At 40.1% G+C, this 20,580-nt stretch overlaps 2 non-coding genes and 1 pseudogene across 2 annotated transcripts; 1 reads left to right on the forward strand and 2 right to left on the reverse strand.

Annotated features, from left to right (window-relative positions):
- Nucleotides 1–17,046: 17,046 nt before the first annotated feature.
- On the reverse strand, nt 17,047–17,120 carry TRNAW-CCA (transfer RNA tryptophan (anticodon CCA)). Its single transcript has one exon. It is a non-coding gene; the product is annotated as a tRNA-Trp (tRNA).
- Nucleotides 17,121–17,259: 139 nt separating this feature from the next.
- TRNAP-UGG (transfer RNA proline (anticodon UGG)) lies at nt 17,260–17,333 on the reverse strand. The gene has a single exon. It is a non-coding gene; the product is annotated as a tRNA-Pro (tRNA).
- Nucleotides 17,334–18,749: 1,416 nt separating this feature from the next.
- Nucleotides 18,750–19,402, forward strand: LOC123049300 (30S ribosomal protein S18, chloroplastic-like; annotated as a pseudogene).
- Nucleotides 19,403–20,580: the final 1,178 nt, after the last annotated feature.

Raw genomic sequence — 20,580 nt, forward strand, 5'->3', positions numbered from 1 at the left:
GAACACCTGTCTCAGGTGATAGTTGTGCTTCTTAATACTATAAGTCAATGAACAAGGCCACAAATGCTGGTCATAGAACTTCCCCCTGGATTTCTTAGAAAAATTCTGAGCCAGATGTCTCATGCACTCTCTGTGCTCTACCCCAGGGTAAATGCCATCTACAGCTGTCTTAAGACCCTTGCATGCATCAGTATGAATTACTAGTCCTTCAGGATGACCTATCACCTTCTTCAAATTTTGGAAAAACCAACCCCAGCTCTCTTTAGACTCAGTCTCCAAAACACCATATGCAACTGGAAAAATCCAGTTATGTGCATCAATTGCACATGCAGCAACCAACTGACCTCTGAACCTACCATTTAGTGCAGTAGCATCAACAGCAAGGTAGGGCCTACAACCAGCTAAAAATCCCTGCCAGCAAGCTTTGAAACTGACAAAAACTCTCCTAAAACACTGCTTCTCATACCTCTTTCCTCTTAGCTGGAAAGGAACTGTGTGTGTGTCAATTTCTACTACACTACCTGGAGAAGCCCTCTCAACCTCAGCTTTGAATGTGTACAAAAGCTGAAAACTATCCTCATATTTACCATACAAGTTGTCAATTGCCATTTGTTTACCATAAAACACTCTCATGTATGGCAATTCTATACCATATTTTTTCTTCAAATTTGTTACCAACTCACCAGGACCAATGTTGGAGTTTTCTCTGACCCAATTTTGCACAGCATCAGCTATCCACCTCCTCTTGGCTGCTTTGAGCCTCTTAGTTCTGTTCACACTTGGGCAGTGGTGCTCATAAGGATTTACTTTAATCTGTAAATTGAAACAAAGGTAAACATTAAGGCAAACTGTGTGGCTCAATGAAACTGAATATGCAAACTAAATATGCAAAATACTGTCAATGAGATTAGTTAGTTAGTACTGTTAGTACCTGAAACAAAGTACTATTTCTCATTAAAGAGGCATGTAGCCTCCATCTACACCTTGGAAATGCACAATAAACAGTGAACCTTGATGGATCACTCTTCTCTATTTTGAACTCTACTTCATGCTGAATTGAGAATGTGGCAACTGCATTCCTGCAGTCAACGGCAGAAGGAAAAACAACTCCTTCAGCTAAACTAGGATTTTCCCTGTCATACATCATCTCAGGCCTGTCCTCATCATCATTCTCAAAATGTCCCATGTCAATGTTCTCTTGTTCCTCCTCTGAATCTGTATCTGAAAACTCAGCAGGAATAAAATCCTCATCTATCTCTTCATTTGTCTTCTGCACAAGATCTGGAAACATCCTCTCATCCTCCTCATCTGAGCCTAGCACATCATCAGGCTCAGCCTCCTCAATCATAGGCTCTAAAGGAATTTCAGTGTCTTTGCAGCCAGGTTGCCTTGGTACATTTGCAGTAGGAGTTACATGTGGATTGCAAGTACTACTAGGGGGTGCTGACCTGCTCCTAGAAGTACTTCCTGCAGCATATGTTTTATTTGTTGCTTTAGAGGCAGGGGGCTTTGCTGCAGTAGTTGTTGTTTCTGCTCAACATCTCTGAATTACAGTAGTTTCAACATTTGCAGTTTTGGAATCAGCATATGTAGCAAACATTACACCTAACTCATCATCACACTATAGAGGATTCCAAGTTGCTTTCTCTACATCCCAGAATCTGAACTCAACTGCATCATGCATACCCCAAGGATATTTCCTATAGATTGCAGACCTAAAATCATTGAAAGAGCTTGTGCCGTCCACCACTAGAGGGAAACTGAAGCTTGCATCCTGCCCCTTAGTACCACCCTTTGCTAAAAGAGTGGTCTCCATTCTAATTGTCAGAAAGAACGCACGCGATGGATCCATCCTACGATTGTGAATGCACCTCTCTAATCATGGAAACAGATGAGTAAGTACTGGATCTGGAAACTTACCCTCCCGGGATCTCCTGCCTTGAATCTGTCGTGCAGGCACTCCTCATGGCATCGTCGCCGCCGCACAAAGAGCGTGTCTCCACCATCACCGCCGCGCGATGTAGATCCGGCGATGAGGACTTCACGACATCGAGGCCATGGTTTCTATGGGAGCCCACGTCGCCGCCGAGTGCTAGGGTTTGGGTCGCCTTTGTCATCGCCGATCTAGGGTTCGGGGCTGGGATAAGACAGAGGGAGGGGGAGGGGAAATGGCAACTACACTGTCTACTCTATGTGGACCCACCTGTAAGGAAGGCCCAGGGGCAACCGGTGTCCAAAAAGTCGAGCCGTCACGGTCAAACGACGCTGACCAAGCGGAGCTGTGATAGAAGGGCATTCGAGCTGATGGAGTGAAAAAACTAAGGGCAAAACCCGGGGGTGGGAACCAACTAGGGGCAAAGATGCAATTGTCTCATAATAATAATAGTGCACGTGCATTGGACTAAGCTGGAATCTACGAGCATTCAATAAACAGGAGAAGACAAGGCAATATGGGCTCTTGGTTAAATCAACAACAATGCATATAAGGGCCACTTCAACAATTTCATCATGGTCTTCTCCTATCGACCCCCAAAGGAAAGAAAAGAAATAAAAACTATTTACACGGGAAAGCTCCCAACAAGTAAAAGAACAAGAAATATTTTTGGGTTTTCTTTTAATTATTACTACTAATAGCAAGAAAGTAAACTAGCTAAAAGCTACTACTATTTTTTTTGGTTTTCTTAAGGTTTTTCAAACACACAAGAAGAAAGCAAGAAAAAGGAAATAAACTAGCATAGATAGTACAATGAAAGAGTATGAGCACCGACAACTAGCAATGAGTGTGTGAATATAAATGTAATGTCGGTGAGAAATACGTACTCCCCCAAGCTTAGGCTTTTGGCCTAAGTTGGTCTATTGCCACGGCTCGCCTGGCGGATATCCGAAGTTGTAGTTGGGGTCGTACTGAGAAGAAGCCTTGGATTGCCACTGGTTGGCAATCACCTCCGGATCCCACTGGTAATCAGACTGTCGTGGAGGATCAAATTGTGGTTCCAGCTCTGGCTCTGTAGCTGATGTAGGGTTTAGGTAGGCGTGAATAGTCTCCGGCGGAACAAGGTACTTGCCTGCAGACAAATCAAACAAGGAAGGAGCAGGCAGAGTAATAGTCTGAGGGTGATTTTTACCAAATATTAATTTGTACTTAAGCGCCCTTTCCCTATTCTTAACAATAAAATCATGTGCTACCATACTCTTATAATCTAGAAAAACAGTAGGCAACAACTTTTCTTCTTTCTCATAATGTCTAATAGGTATGTTAAAATGTGCAGCAAGGCGCGAGGCGAAGATGCCTCCCAAGATGGGGCCCTTAGTACGGTTAAGATTTAACCGCTTTGCAACAATAGCGCCCATACTAAATGTGTCATCACGAAACAAGGCATGGCACAAAATAACAATGTCAGGGGCACTTAGGTTGCCACAGTTTCCGCGACCAATTAAGCATCTACTAGCAAATATTGCAAAGTAACGTAAAACAGGAAAATGTATGCTAGTGATTCTTGCATTGGAAACTTTCCTAGTTTCCCCTACAGCAATTGTATTAATAAACCCCTCCACATTGTCACGATGTGGTTCCTCTACGCTTCCTGGAAAAGGCAACTTACAAAGCTCACAAAATTCAGAGAGGGGCATCTCCTTATACTCATCATATAAATAGAAGTCCACCGAAGGTGGAGACTGTTGGGGAACGTAGTAATTTCAAAAAAATTCCTACGCACACGCAAGATCATGGTGATGCATAGCAACGAGAGGAGAGAGTGTTGTACACGTACCCTCGTAGACTGAAAGCGGAAGCGTTAGCACAACGCGGTTGATGTAGTCCTACGTCTTCACGATCTGACCGATCAAGTACCGAACGCATGGCACCTCCGAGTTCAGCACACGTTCAGCCCGATGATGTCCCTCGAACTCCGATCCAGCCGAGTGTTGAGGGAGAGTTTCGTCAGCACGACGGCATGGTGACGATGATGATGTTCTACCGACGCAGGGCTTCGCCTAAGCACCGCTACAGTATTATCGAGGTGGACTATGGTGGAGGGGGCACCGCACACGGCTAAAAGATCAACAGATCAATTGTTGTGTCTCTAGGGTCCCCCCTTGCCCCCGTATATAAAGGAGCAAGGGGGAGAGGTGGCCGGCCAGGAGGGTGCGCCAGGAGGAGTCCTACTCCCACCGGGAGTAAGACTCCCTCCCTTTTCCTTGTTGGATTAGGAGAGGAGAGGGAAGAGAGAGAGGGGAAAGGAAAGGGGGGGGGGCGCTGCCCCCCCCTCCTTGTCCAATTCGGACTTGGGGGGGAGGGGCGCGTGGCTGCCCCTTGGCCGCCTCTCCTCTTCCACCAATTGGGCCCATGAGGCCCAATAACCTCCGGGGGGTTCCGGTAACCCCCGGTACTCCGGTATATATCCGATAACCCCCGAAACCATTCCGGTGTCCGAATATAGTCGTCCAACATATCAATCTTCATGTCTCGACCATTTCGAGACTCCTCGTCATGTCCGTGATCACATCCGAGACTCCGAACTACCTTCGGTACATCAAAACGTATAAACTCATAATATAACTATCATCATAACTTTAAGCGTCTGGACCCTACGGGTTCGAGAACTATGTAGACATGATCGAGACACGTCTCCGGCCAATAACCAATAGCGGAACCTGGATGCTCATATTGGCTCCCACATATTCTACGAAGATCTTTATCGGTCAAACCGCATAACAACATACGTTGTTCCCTTTGTCATCGGTATGTTACTTGCCCGAGATTCGATCGTCGGTATCTCAATACCTAGTTCAATCTCGTTACCGGCAAGTCTCTTTACTCGTTCCATAATACATCATCCCGCAACTAACTCATTAGTTACAATGCTTGCAAGGCTTATAGTGATGTGCATTATCGAGTGGGCCCAGAGATACCTGTCCGACAATCGGAGTGACAAATCCTAATCTCGAAATACGCCAACCCAACAAGTACCTTCGGAGACACATGTAGAGCACCTTTATAATCACCCAGTTACGTTGTGATGTTTGGTAGCACACAAAGTGTTCCTTCGGTAAACGGGAGTTGCATAATCTCATAGTCATAGGAACATGTATAAGTCATGAAGAAAGCAATAGCAACATACTAAACGATCGAGTGCTAAGCTAACGAAATGGGTCAAGTCAATCACATCATTCTCCTAATGATGTGATCTCATTAATCAAATGACAACTCTTTGTCTATAGCTAGGAAACATAACCATCTTTGATCAACGAGCTAGTCAAGTAGAGGCATACTAGTGACACTCTGTTTGTCTATGTATTCACACATGTATCATGTTTCCGGTTAATGCAATTCTAGCATGAATAATAAACATTTATCATGATATAAGGAAATAAATAATAACTTTATTATTGCCTCTAGGGCATATTTCCTTCAGTCTCCCACTTGCACTAGAGTCAATAATATAGATTACGCAGTAATGATTCTAACACCCATGGAGCCTTGGTGCTGATCATGTTTTGCTCGTGGAAGAGGCATAGTCAACGGGTCTGCAACATTTAGATCTGTATGTATCTTGCAAATTTCTATGTCTCCCACCTGGACTAGATCCCGGATGGAATTGAAGCGTCTCTTAATGTGCTTGGTTCTCTTGTGAAATCTGGATTCCTTTGCCAAGGCAATTGCACCAGTATTGTCACAAAATATTTTCATTGGACCCGATGCACTAGGTATGACACCAAGATCGGATATGAACTCCTTCATCCAGACTCCTTCATTTGCTGCTTCTGAAGCAGCTATGTACTCCGCTTCACACGTAGATCCCGCCATGACGCTTTGTTTAGAACTGCACCAACTGACAGCTCCACCGTTCAATGTAAACACGTATCCGGTTTGCGATTTAGAATCGTCCGGATCAGTGTCAAAGCTTGCATCAACGTAACCATTTATGATGAGCTCTTTGTCACCTCCATAAACGAGAAACATATCCTTAGTACTTTTCAGGTATTTCAGGATGTTCTTGACCGCTGTCCAGTGATCCACTCCTGGATTACTTTGGTACCTCCCTGCTAGACTTATAGTAAGGCACACATCAGGTCTGGTACACAGCATTGCATACATGATAGATGGCTGAAGCATAGGGAACATCTTTCATCTTCTCTCTATCTTCTGCAGTGGTCGGGCATTGAGTCTTACTCAACTTCACACCTTGTAACACAGGCAAGAACCCTTTCTTTGCTTGATCCATTTTGAACTTTTTCAAAACTTTGTCAAGGTATGTGCTTTGAGAAAGTCCAATTAAGCATCTTGATCTATCTCTATAGATCTTGATGCCCAATATATAAGCAGCTTCACCGAGGTCTTTCATTGAAATACTCTTATTCAAGTATCCCTTTATGCTATCCAGAAATTCTATATCATTTCCAATCAGCAATATGTCATCCACATATAATATCAGAAATGCTACAGAGCTCCCACTCACTTTCTTGTAAATACGGGCTTCTCCAAAAGTCTGTATAAAACCAAATGCTTTGATCACACTATCAAAGCATTTATTCCAACTCCGAGAGGCTTGCACCAGTCCATAAATGGATCACTGGAACTTGCACACTTTGTTAGCTCCCTTTGGATCGATAAAACCTTCCGGTTGCATCATATACAACTCTTCTTCTAGAAATCCATTCAGGAATGCAGTTTTTACATCCATTTGCCAAATTTCATAATCATAAAATGCGGCAATTGCTAACTTGATTCAGACAGACTTAAGCATCGCTACGGGTGAGAAGGTCTCATCGTAGTCAATCCCTTGAACTTGTCGAAAACCTTTTGCAACAAGTCGAGCTTTATAGAAAGTAACATTACCGTCAGCGTCAGTCTTCTTCTTGAAGATCCATTTATTCTCAATGGCTTGCCGATCATCGGGCAAGTCAACCAAAGTCCATACTTTGTTCTCATACATGGATCCCATCTCAGATTTCATGGCCTCAAGCCATTTTGCGGAATCTGGGCTCACCATCGCTTCTTCATAGTTCGTAGGTTCGTCATGGTCTAGTAACATAACTTCCAGAACAGGATTACCGTACCACTCTGGTGCGGATCTTACTCTGGCTGACCTACGAGGTTCAGTAACAACTTGATCTGAAGTTTCATGATCATCATCCTTAACTTCCTCACTAATTGGTGTATGTGTCGCAGAAACCGGTTTCTGTGATGAACTACTTTCCAATAAGGGAGCAGGTATAGTTACCTCATCAATTTCTACTTTCCTCCCACTCACTTCTTTCGAGAGAAACTCCTTCTCTAGAGAGATTCCGAATTTAGAAACAAAAGTCTTGCCTTTGGATCTGTGATAGAAGGTGTACCCAACTGTTTCTTTTGGGTATCCTATGAAGACACATTTTTCTGATTTGGGTTCGTGCTTATCGGGTTGAAGCTTTTTCACATAAGCATCGCAGCCCCAAACTTTAAGAAATGACAACTTTGGTTTCTTGCCAAACCACAGTTCATAAGGCGTCGTCTCAACGGATTTCGATGGTGTCCTATTTAATGTGAATGCAGCCGTCTCTAAAGCATAACCCCAAAACGAGAGCGGTAAATCAGTAAGAGACATCATAGATCGCACCATATCAAGTAAATTACGATTACAACGTTCGGACACACCATTACGCTGTGGTGTTTCGGGTGGCGTGAGTTGCGAAACTATTCCGCATTGTTTCAAATGAAGACCAAACTCGTAACTCAAATATTCTCCTCCACGATTAGATCGTAGAAACTTTATTTTCTTGTTACGATGATTTTCAACTTCACTCTGAAATTCTTTGATCTTTTCAAATTTTTCAGACTTATGTTTCATTAAGTAGATATACCCATATCTGCTTAAATCATCTGTGAAGGTGAGAAAATAACGATATCCGCCACGAGCCTCAATATTCATCGGACCACATACATCTGTATGTATGATTTCCAACAAATCTGTTGCTCGCTCCATAGTACCGGAGAACGGTGTTTTAGTCATCTTGTCCATGAGGCACGGTTCGCAAGTACCAAGTGATTCATAATCAAGTGGTTCCAAAAGTCCATCAGTATGGAGTTTCTTCATGTGCTTTATACCGATATGACCTAAACGGCAGTGCCACAAATAAGTTGCACTATCATTATCAACTCTGCATCTTTTGGCTTCAATATTATGAATATGTGTACCACTACTATCGAGATTCAACAAGAATAGACCACTATTCAAGGGTGCATGACCATAAAAGATATTACTCATATAAATAGCACAACCATTATTCTCTGATTTAAATGAATAACCGTCTCGCATCAAACAAGATCCAGATATAATGTTCATGCTCAACGCTGGCACCTAATAACAATTATTCAGGTCTAAAACTAATCCCGAAGGTAGATGTAGAGGTAGCGTGCCGACCGCGATCACATCGACTTTGGAACCATTTCCCACGCGCATCGTCACCTCGTCCTTAGCCAATCTTCGCTTAATCCGTAGTCCATATTTCGACTTGTAAATATTAGCAACAGAACCAGTATCAAATACCCAGGTGCTACTGCGAGCATTAGTAAGGTACACATCAATAACATGTATATCACATACCTTTGTTCACCTTGCCATCCTTCTTATCCGCCAAATACTTGGGGCAGTTCCGCTTCCAGTGACCAGTTTGCTTGCAGTAGAAGCACTCAGTCTCAGGCTTAGGTCCAGACTTGGGTTTCTTCTCCTAAGCAGCAACTTGCTTGCTGTTCTTCTTGAAGTTCCCCTTCTTCTTCCCTTTGCCCTTTTTCTTGAAACTGGTGGTCTTATTGACCATCAACACTTGATGCTCCTTCTTGATTTCTACTTCCGTAGCCTTTAGCATTGCGAAGAGCTCGGGAATCGTCTTATCCATCCCTTGCATGTTATAGTTCATCACGAAGGTCTTGTAGCTTGGTGGCAGTGATTGAAGAATTCTGTCAATGACGCTATCATCCGGAAGATTAACTCCCAGTTGAATCATGTGATTGTTATACCCAGACATTTTGAGTATATGCTCACTGACAGAACTATTCTCCTCCATCTTGCAGCTGTAGAACTTATTGGAGACTTCAAATCTCTCAATCCGGGCATTTGCTTGAAATATTAACTTCAACTCCGGGAACATCTCATATGCTCCATGGCGTTCAAAACGTCGTTGAAGACCCAGTTCTAAGCTGTAAAGCATGGCACACTGAACTATCGAGTAGTCATAAGCTTTGCTCTGCCAAACGTTCATAACATCTGGTGTTGCTCCTGCAGCAGGTCTAGCACCCAGCGGTGCTTCCAGGACGTAATTCTTTTGTGTAGCAATGAGGATAATCCTCAAGTTACGAACCCAGTCCGTGTAATTGCTACCATCATCTTTCAACTTTGCTTTCTCAAGGAACACATTAAAATTCAATGGAACAACAGCACGGGCCATCTATCTACAAACAACATAGACAAGCAAAATACTATCAAGTACTAAGTTCATGATAAATTTAAGTTCAATTAATCATATTATTAAAGAACTCCCACTTAGATAGACATCCCTCTAATCCTCTAAGTGATCACGTGATCCAAATCAACTAAACCATGTCCGATCATCACGTGAGATGGAGTAGTTTCAATGGTGAACATCACTATGTTGATCATATCTACTATATGATTCACGCTCGACCTTTCGGTCTCCATGTTCCGAGGCCATATCTGTTATATGCTAGGCTCGTCAAGTTTAACCTGAGTATTCCGCGTGTGCAACTGTTTTGCACCCGTTGTATTTGAACGTAAAGCCTATCACACCCGATCATCACGTGGTGTCTCAGCACGAAGAACTTTCGCAATGGTGCATACTCAGGGAGAACACTTATACTTTGATAATTTAGTGAGGGATCATCTTATAATGCTACCGTCAATCAAAGCAAGATAAGATGCATAAAAGATAAACATCACATGCAATCAATATAAGTGATATGATATGGCCATCATCATCTTGTGCTTGTGATCTCCATCTCCGAAGCACCGTCATGATCACCATCGTCACCGGCGCGACACCTTGATCTCCATCGTAGCATCATTGTCGTCTCGCCAATCTTATGCTTCTACGACTATCGCTACCGCTTAGTGATAAAGTAAAGCATTACAGGGCGATTGCATTGCATACAATAAAGCGACAACCATATGGCTCCTGCCAGTTGCCGATAACTCAGTTACAAAACATGATCATCTCATACAATAAAATTTAGCATCATGTCTTGACCATATCACATCACAACATGCCTGCAAAAACAAGTTAGACGTCCTCTACTTTGTTGTTGCAAATTTTACGTGGCTGCTACGGGCTTAGCAAGAACCGTTCTTACCTATGCATCAAAACCACAACGATAGTTTGTCAAGTTGGTGTTGTTTTAACCTTCTCAAGGACCGGGCGTAGCCACACTCGGTTCAACTAAAGTTGGAGAAACTGACACCCGCCAGCCACCTGTGTGCAAAGCACGTTGGTAGAACCAGTCTCGTGTAAGCGTACGCGTAATGTCGGTCCGGGCCGCTTCATCCAACAATACCGCCGAACCAAAGTATGACATGCTGGTAAGCAGTATGACTTATATCGCCCACAACTCACTTGTGTTCTACTTGTGCATATGACATCTACGCATAAAACCTGGCTCGGATGCCACTGTTAGGGAACGTATTAATTTCAAAAAAATTCCTACGCACACGCAAGATCATGGTGATGCATAGCAACGAGAGGGGAGAGTGTTGTACACGTACCCTCATAGACCGAAAGCGGAAGCGTTAGCACAACGCGGTTGATGTAGTCGTACGTCTTCACGATCTGACCGATCAAGTACCGAACGCACGGCACCTCCGAGTTCAGCACACGTTTAGCCCGATGACGTCCCTCGAACTCCAATCCAGCCGAGTGTTGAGGGAGAGTTTCGTCAGCACGACGGCGTGGTGACGATGATGATGTTCTACCGGCGCAGGGCTTCGCCTAAGCACCGCTACAGTATTATCGAGGTGGACTATGGTGGAGGGGGGCACCGCACACGGCTAAAAGATCAACAGATCAATTGTTGTGTCTCTAGGGTGCCTCCTTGCCCCCGTATATAAAGGAGCAAGGGGGGAGAGGTGGCCGGCCAGGAGGTAGCGCCAGGAGGAGTCCTACTCCCACCGGGAGTAGGACTCCCTCCCTTTTCCTTGTTGGATTAGGAGGGGAGAGGGAAGGAGAGAGAGGGGAAAGGAAAGGGGGGCGCCGCCCCCCTCCTTGTCCAATTCGGACTTGGGGGGGAGGGGCACGCGGCTGCCCCTTGGCCGCCTCTCCTCTTCCACCAATTGGGCCCATGAGGCCCAATAACATCCGGGGGGTTCCAGTAACCCCTCGATACTCCGGTATATATCCGATAACCCCCGGAACCATTCCGGTGTCCGAATATAGTCGTCCAATATATCAATCTTCATGTCTCGACCATTTAGAGACTCCTCGTCATGTCCGTGATCACATCCGGGACTCCGAACTACCTTCGGTACATCAAAACATATAAACTCATAATATAACTATCATCATAACTTTAAGCGTGCGGACCCTACGGGTTTGAGAACTATGTAGACATGACCGAGACACGTCTCTGGCCAATAACCAATAGCGGAACCTGGATGCTCATATTGGCTCCCACATATTCTACGAAGATCTTTATCGGTCAAACCGCATAACAACATACGTTGTTCCCTTTGTCATCGGTATGTTACTTGCCCGAGATTCGATCGTCGGTATCTCAATACCTAGTTCAATCTCGTTACCGGCAAGTCTCTTTACTCGTTCCGTAATACATCATCCCACAACTAAATCATTAGTTACAATGCTTGCAAGGCTTATAGTGATGTGCATTACCGAGTGGGCCCAGAGATACCGCTCCGACAATCGGAGTGACAAATCCTAATCTCGAAATACGCCAACCCAACAAGTAACTTCGGAGACACCTGTAGAGCACCTTTATAATCACCCAGTTATGTTGTGATGTTTGGTAGCACACAAAGTGTTCCTCCAGTAAATGGGAGTTGCATAATCTCATAGTCATAGGAACATGTATAAGTCATGAAGAAAGCAATAGCAACATACTAAACGATCGAGTGCTAAGCTAACAGAATGGGTCAAGTCAATCACATCATTCTCCTAATGATGTGATCTCATTAATCAAATGACAACACTTTGTCTATAGCTAGGAAACATAACCATCTTTGATCAAGGAGCTCGTCAAGTAGAGGCATACTAGTGACACTCTGTTTGTCTATGTATTCACACATGTATCATGTTTCCGATTAATACAATTCTAGCATGAATAATAAACATTTATCATGATATAAGGAAATAAATAATAACTTTATAATTGCCTCTAGGGCATATTTCCTTCAGAGACCTCCTAGAATGAAAATGAAAATTTTGCACAAAAATATTAGTGAGTAGGAGATACTGTTCGCGTTGGTCGCGGAGGAAGTCGGTGAGGCCTTCATTCTCAGCCAACTCATAAAAATCATCATAAATCCCAGCTGCTCTCAAGAAATCATCACAAGGCCAGACACACGGCCGAACCTCCGCGGTGCGAGGCAGATTATATTTGGGCCTCTCTTCTTCTTCTTCACTTTGCTTATCCTTCGAGCTTCGACTCGAAGATCCCCTCAAAAATCTTTTCATCATTTTCTGAAAAATTTCTGAAATTTTTAGTAACTTCGAATAAATGTGAACCTAACTCAACAAAATTGATAGCAACTACTCCCACAAGTGCCTAGAGACTATATCATGCATTAGAACTACTTGGAACCATATAAATTTGACATGCAAGCTCAAGAACATGGTCACCTAGGCAGCACAAATTTGCAATAATAAAGCACTAGAACAAAAACTAATTGGACCATTGGAGGAGTCACATACTGAAGAACAATCCCCCAAAGCAGTTTTGTGAGTGGAGCTTTGAGCAAAGAGATCGAAAATCGCAGCAAAATGAGCTAGAACTCGAGCTTGAGCTGGTTGTTGATTTTTTGGGAGGAAGAAGGAGTGTGTGGGTGCAGGAACAAGTGGAGGGGAGCCACCATGGGCCCACGAGGCAGGGGGCACGCCCTGGACCCTCGTGGCCAGGTGCTTGCTCCCCCTGCTGTGTTCTCAGTGCTAGATATTCTCAAATATTCCAGAAAAAATCATATTTCAATTTCGGGGCATTTGGAGAACTTTTAATTTTGGGGTATTTTTTTATTGCACGGATAATTCAGAAAACTGACAGGATATACTATTTTTGCTTTATTCATTCTAAATAACAGAAAGTAAAAGGAGGGTACAGAAAGTTGTGCTTTCTAACTTCATCCATCTCATGCTCATCAAAAGGAATCCACTAACAAGGTTGATCAAGTCTTGTTAACAAACTCTTTCTGAATAACATGGAACCGGAGAAATTTTGAATAGCACTAGGTTACCTCGACGGGGATATGCACATCCCCAATAATAAGAATATCATATTTCTTCTTGACAGTAGGAAGAGCAAATTCAAAACCTCCAAAAATAATCAATGGAATTTTTTCCAATAGAGTTTATACTATGAACTTGAGGTTGTTTCCTCGGAAAGTGTACCGTATTCTCATTGCCATTAACATGAAAAGTGACATTGCCTTTGTTGCAATCAATAACAGCCCCTGCAGTATTCAAAAAGGGTCTTCCAAGAATAATAGACATACTATCATCCTCGGGAATATCAAGAATAACAAAGTCCATTAAAATAGTAACATTTGCAACCACAACACGCACATCCTCACAAATGTCGACAGGTATAGCAGTTGATTTATCAGCCATTTGCAGAGATATTTCAGTAGGTGTCAACTTATTCAAATCAAGTCTACGATATAAAGAGAGAGGCATAACACTAACACCAGCTCCAACATCACATAAAGCAGTTCTAACATAATTCCTTTTAATGGAGCATGGTATAGTGGGTACTCCTGGATCTCCTAACTTCTTTGGTATTCCACCCTTAAAAGTATAATTAGCAAACATGGTGGAAATTTCAGCTTCCGGTATCTTTCTTTTATTAGTAACAATTTCTTTCATATACTTAGCATAAGGATTCATTCTGAGCATATCAGTTAAACGCATACGCAAAAAGATAGGTCTAATCATTTCAGCAAAGCGCTCAAAATGACCTCTTTTTGTTTTGCTTAGGTTTAGTCGAGGTAGTGGACAAACAGAGGGGAAGAAAATATGGCGGGGGGAATTTCTTGTGATTGTGAGCAAATTGCTTGGCTTGTTTAATTAAGTTCAACTTCAAATTTACAGAAATTTTGCAAAAAAAGTAAACTCTTCCATTGAAGGTTTTTTTTTATTTTTAGGCTAGTTGAATAGTTTTGATTAAGGTTTTATTAGTTTATTACTCGAAACTAAATCAAGGATTTTCAGGATATTTCCTTCGTGGAATAAGATATTGGATCCTCGAGTGATCTCTTTTTCTTGTTGCTTCATAAGAGTGAATTGAATAGATTCAATTCGCGTTATAAGAGTAAAAATTCCGCGGGTCCTTTCTGCTCTAATCAGATAAAGGGGGGTAAGGACCCGCTAAGCTCCTACTTTTTCATGTTTACAATCTGGTCCCTCCGATTACTATAGAGATGAACCCAATCCAGAATATGAACCATAAAAGAAAACACCTACTAAACCAATCACAGCAATACCAGCTACAGTACCTATCAGCCAAAGAGGAATTCTTCAGTAGTATCGGCCATTTCCCCTACTTTTCTCCACATTTTATCAATTGGTCATGCTAGAGACAAAAACAGTCATGGGTAGTTATAAGGATGGTATCCTTCCAAATGGGATAAGAGAATTCTTATTATTCTCTTTCTTTCTCTCAATTGAAGAAGTAATTGGAAAATAAAACAACAAGTACAAAAATGAGTAATAAACCCCAGTATAGACTGGTACGATTCAATTCAACATTTTGTTCATTCGGGTTTGATTGTGTCATAGTTCTATAGTTGGAATTTGTTTTATCGTTGGATGAACTGCATTGCTGATATTGATCCCAAGAAAAAAATAGTAGGTACAGCTAGTCCGTGAATAGCCAGCCATCGCACTGTAAAAATAGGAAAGGTTCGATCTATGGTCATTGAGGGCCTCCTAAAAGGATCTACTAAATTCATCGAGTTGTTCTAAAGAATCAAAACGGTCGGTTATTAACGGAATTCCTTGTCGGCTTTCCGTGAAATACTCGTTTGGCCTAGGACTTCCAAACACGTCATAAGCTAAACCCGTACTGACAAATAACCAACCCGCAATGAATAGGGAAGGTATAGTAATGCTATGAATAACCCAGTATCGAATACTGGTAATAATATCAGCAAAAGAACGTTCTCCCGTGCTTCCAGACATGCGGAACTCCCAAAAATTTTATACATTCAAAAAAGGAATTGATTTCGTAAAAGATGGGATCGACCAGTAAATAGAAAATTACTGATATTTCATCCTTGTGAGATTGTCAATTTTGTACCAAAGGTGTATTTTTGAGTATACCGAATTAGTATAGCTATCCTTCCTATGGCACAGCAATCTGGTTTTGCCTGGTTCCGAAACATAATTACTTTTTTATTTTTTATTTTTTTGTCTATAGGTAAGCTATATGTTATTCAAGGCATCAATAGAAAACCCCTTTTTGTAGGTTCTACTTACTTTTCATTGGCTTCGGAATAATAAAGTAATTCGGAATAGCAGCCAAAATCTTAGGAAAATCTAAGTTAATGATCAATAGGTTTGGATAGATAATTTAGGAAGGATATTCTCATACTGACACAATACAAGGACAAGTATATGTGAAATCTATCCTTTCATAATTCGTAATTCATCCTTGTATTGTTTGTTGGATTAGGTCTAACTTTCTTGACCAAACTGCGAGTGCGGAACTTTATGAGATGAAATAGGGAAAGACAGAAGATAGAATAGAACTTAAAAGGATAATTGAAGTGACTCATCTTCGAATCTACTTTGGTTGGAGTTCGAAAAAGGAATAAAAATAAAGTAAATTCAAGGAAGAGCTTTCTTTTTAACAGCCCCTTGGCAGGTCGTGGAATGCTTTTGTTCTCCTCTTATTCCATATGGAATACAATCAGTTAAAATAAGAAGGAATAGGGGAATATTCGATCGTTCACTCCAAAAAGAGGGTCCTATTGAAAAAGAAATTATCCAAAATAGAAAGAAGTTTTTTTTCAAATTCAATTGTTTATTTATCTCTTATTCAAAAATTTCCCTAAAAATTGAATTTCATTTTTTCATTCAATGGGGTTAGATGATCTAGTTCTTAATATTATTACTTTACTCAATTGACAAATTCCACAACAAATCTCTTGATTCGGAATTAGGGACTCATGTATCATCTGATGAATCCACTTTCTTTTAACGTCTGTATCTTACTCTATCTTGTTTTTTAGTATTATCTAAAATAACTGATGAATTATGAATTTTCCATAACTTAGGTAAATGCTTTACCAACATATGTAGTGTAGTAAAAAAATGGAATTTAACTCTTTCATGCTTACTTTAACTAGTTATTTTGGTTTTCTACTGGCTGCTTTAACTATAACCCCAGCTCTATTTATTGGCTTGAACAAGATACGCCTTATTTGAATTGACTGAATAATTATAATTCAAAAAAGAAAAATCTTTCTTTGGAATTCCTGGCATTCTACGACTCTTTAGACTAATCAGGAATTCTTTTCTTGGTCATTGAGATTCGTGGATAATTTAGAGTACTATTTAGGGATAGATCGTACCTCTTTTATTATCCCCTCGAACAAATCGAAATGATTGAACTTTTTCTATTTGGAATCGTCTTAGGCCTAATTCCTATTACTTTAGCGGGATTATGCGTGACTGCGTATTTGCAATACAGGCGTGGGGATCAGTTGGATCTTTGATTGAGTCATTTTTTTTATTGACCTCCTCCAGACTAGAGAGGAGGTCAAATTGAAATTGGAGTTACAATTCAATTTTGTTAAGTTATTTTACTATGCTTCGACATAAAATAGATGGAATCATGCTCTGTAGGATTTGAACCTATGACATCGGGTTTTGGAGACCCGCGTTCTACCGAACTGAACTAAGAGCGCTTTCATTCATTCAAAAAGAAAATATTTTTCTATTCCTAATGTATCTCACGTACGTATAGTCTCCACAAATTCAAGTTATACCCACTTTACTTTAATTGATCTCGTCGCTACTGCCTATAAAGAAGAAAGAAGTAATAGGTAGGGATGACATGATTTGAACCTGTGACATTTTGTACCCAAAACAAACGCGCTACCAAGCTGCGCTACATCCCTTTTCCAAATTAAATTGTTGTACAATGCCATTATACACAATTCCTGTCTTCTTTTCCACATCATAATTTTCTTCTTCTTTCTATTTTCTTCTTCTTTCTTTCTCTATCTATATATAGAACCCTCATGTCATTTCTTCTTTTTGGTCTCATATAATTAAGGAATTATATACATATAAAATCTAATATAATTTCTCCTATAAAGGAAGGATTACTTTTCCTTGGTAATATCTAGGAAGAAGGGGTCATCTTTTTCTTTTTTAGGGATAGGAAAATTTCGTCGATATGGTTCATTTTATATATAGCATAACAATCTTGGGCAAGAGTTTATGATCATATATGTATTCCAACAAGGAAGGAGGATTTTCAATGTGGGATATAAAAACATATCTCTCTGTAGCACCCATGCTAAGTACTCTATGGTTTGGTGCTTTAGCAGGTTTATTGATAGAAATTAATCGTTTATTCCCAGATGCTTTGTCATTCCCTTTTTTAATTCTAGTTATTGCTATGGGAGGGATAGATTTCTTCGTAATATGAAAATTTTGATCCTTTTCAATCTTTTTTTAGTATCGGAAGGAAAAAAGAAAGAAAAGATGGATTGGGTTGAACCTCAGAGTCATAAAAATTTTGGTAAACCCCATTTTTGAAAATAGAAATTCAATTTAAAGGGGTACCCAAGCTAAATAAGGCCTCAGATATCAGAGCATAGAAAAGGCGGGGCTGGCTAATTAAATGAAAGGATTTCGAACCAAAATCATTGCTAATTCGACAAGGATTGTGTTCTTTAATTATTTCTCTATTTTTTATTACTTAATTTAAGAATAAAAAAAAATTATTCTAATGAATTTTATTCTTCTTCTTCGGATTCAAAATAGAAGAATAAAAGAATAAGGAGAAGAATTAAGTTAAGTCAATCCAAAAAGAAAAGGAGGTTCATGGCCAAGGGAAAAGATGTTAGAATCAGAGTTATTTTGGAATGCATCAGTTGTGTTCGAAAAGGTGCCAATGAGGAATCGACGGGGATTTCTAGATATAGTACTCAAAAGAATCGCCACAATACACCCGGACAATTAGAATTCAAAAATTTTTGTCCTTATTGTCGCAAGCATACGACTCATCACGAAATAAAGAAATAGGAACATCGTGTGTTCGATCTTTCCAAACAACAGAAAGAGTAAGAACTTCTTATTTAATATATAAAGAAAACATACTATAGAATACAAAATACAAATCAACTCATCTGATTTCCGGTAGATATTATTTCATATGTATAGAGGGTATTCATATACTATAATATGAATCAAATAAGATAAGATATGGATCAAAGAAAAATAAGATATGGATCAAAGAAAAACTACTTCTTCTGGATCCTAAATTAATAAAATAAAGAAGTGAATTTTCAAATTTTCAAATTTTAAATAAGGTATAAATCATGCATACATCTAAACAACCTTTTCTTAAATCTAAGCAACCCTTTAGTAAATCCAAGCAAACTTTTAATAAATCCAAGCAACCCTTTCGTAAATCCAAACAAACTTTTCGTAAATTCAAGCAACCTTTTCATAAATCTAAACAACCTTTTCGTAGGCGTCCCCGGATTGGCCCGGGAGATCGAATTGATTATAGAAACATGAGTTTAATTAATAGATTTATTAATGAACAAGGAAAAATATTATCGAGACGAATAAATAGATTAACCTTGAAACAACAATGATTAATTACTCTTGCTATAAAACAGGCTCGTATTTTATCTTTCTTATCGTTTCGTAAATATGAGAACGAAAAGCAATTTCAAGCCCAGTCAATTTCAATAATTACAGGTTGTAGACCCAGAAAAAATAGACATATTCCTCAATTAACACAAAAGTACAATTCCAATCGAAACTTAAGAAACAACAACCAAAATTTAAGAAACAACAACCGGAACTTAAGTTCCGATTGTTGATGTTTTATTCGAATTCGAAAGGGCCAGACCTATATATATTATAAAGAAAGTAATCCAGCTCGTTGATTCCTACCACTTAATCTTAATTTATTGTATCTTCCCGGAGTTCCCTCTCCGGGAATTAATCTTTTATTATTCCAGTATATTACTTTATTTATACCTTTAATTGATGATCTTTATTTTATTGGAAATCGTTTAAAGATTATTTGGATTTGATACAGCTACTTGTGCAAGCATTTTACGATTAAGAATCAATTTCTTCTTGTATAGGTTGTGTATTAATTTACTATAACTATCGAATACTTTATATACCCGTGTTGCTGCGTTTATCCGAGTGATCCACAAACGATGAAAATCCCTCTTTTGCCTACCTCTATCTCGATGAGAGGAAACAAAAGCTCTTTTTACCTGTTGGGTAATCATTCGATTAAGTCTTAAATGAGCCCCTCTAAAGTTTGAGGCAAATGAATGCATTTTTGTTCGTCGTCTCCGGGCTATATATCCTCGCGGAACTCTGGTCATTGAATCAAATTAACCTTAATGAATAACTAATGATTTCTCTTCTTTTAGCCACCCTTTTTCTCATTAATAACAAAACTAATTATTCCGATATATAAAATATTAATTCCAATGGCTTTTGCTATAGTAACCTTCCCAACCATGATTTTTTTCCACTCCGTTCAGTTATTTCTATACGAAATAACAAATTCATTCTAATAATACTAAAAAAATAGTGGGTTCCATCGTTTCTATGGTTCCCTTTTAAACGGTGAGGCCCTCTCTATACACCGGAGCCCTTTCTTTCATCAAAAGGTATTGTGAACTTGTATAGTCCACATTCTTTGGCTCTACCTATCCATTATAGAGTAAATAGCTCTTTTCACAATAAGATTTATCCATACAGTGACGGTATTTAATTATGAAAGTTGGCTAAGTAGCTGACCCTATTAGTCCGTTCTTTTAACATAAAGGAGCATAAGCCTTTTTATTTTTATTACTATTTCCTCCGCTTAATGGATAACCATTTGCTACCAATGGGAGAATTGCTTCTTATTTCCAATTTAAATAATTGGATTTGCACCAAAGGAAACCATAAATTCCATATACCATTGAAATCTAGGATAGAGAAGCTATATCCTATTCATTGGTACTAATCATGGATACTTCAATTTTATTTATATTTGTTTGAAGTCATGATCTGAACGAGTCGCACATACACCCTAGCACATGTTCCTCGACGCTGAGGGCATCCTTTAAGCGCGGCCGTTTTTTGAGCATTTCGTATTGGCTGTCTTGCGTTTCT

This window comes from Triticum aestivum, chromosome 2D (assembly GCF_018294505.1).
Source record: "Triticum aestivum cultivar Chinese Spring chromosome 2D, IWGSC CS RefSeq v2.1, whole genome shotgun sequence".
Lineage (NCBI taxonomy): Eukaryota > Viridiplantae > Streptophyta > Magnoliopsida > Poales > Poaceae > Triticum > Triticum aestivum.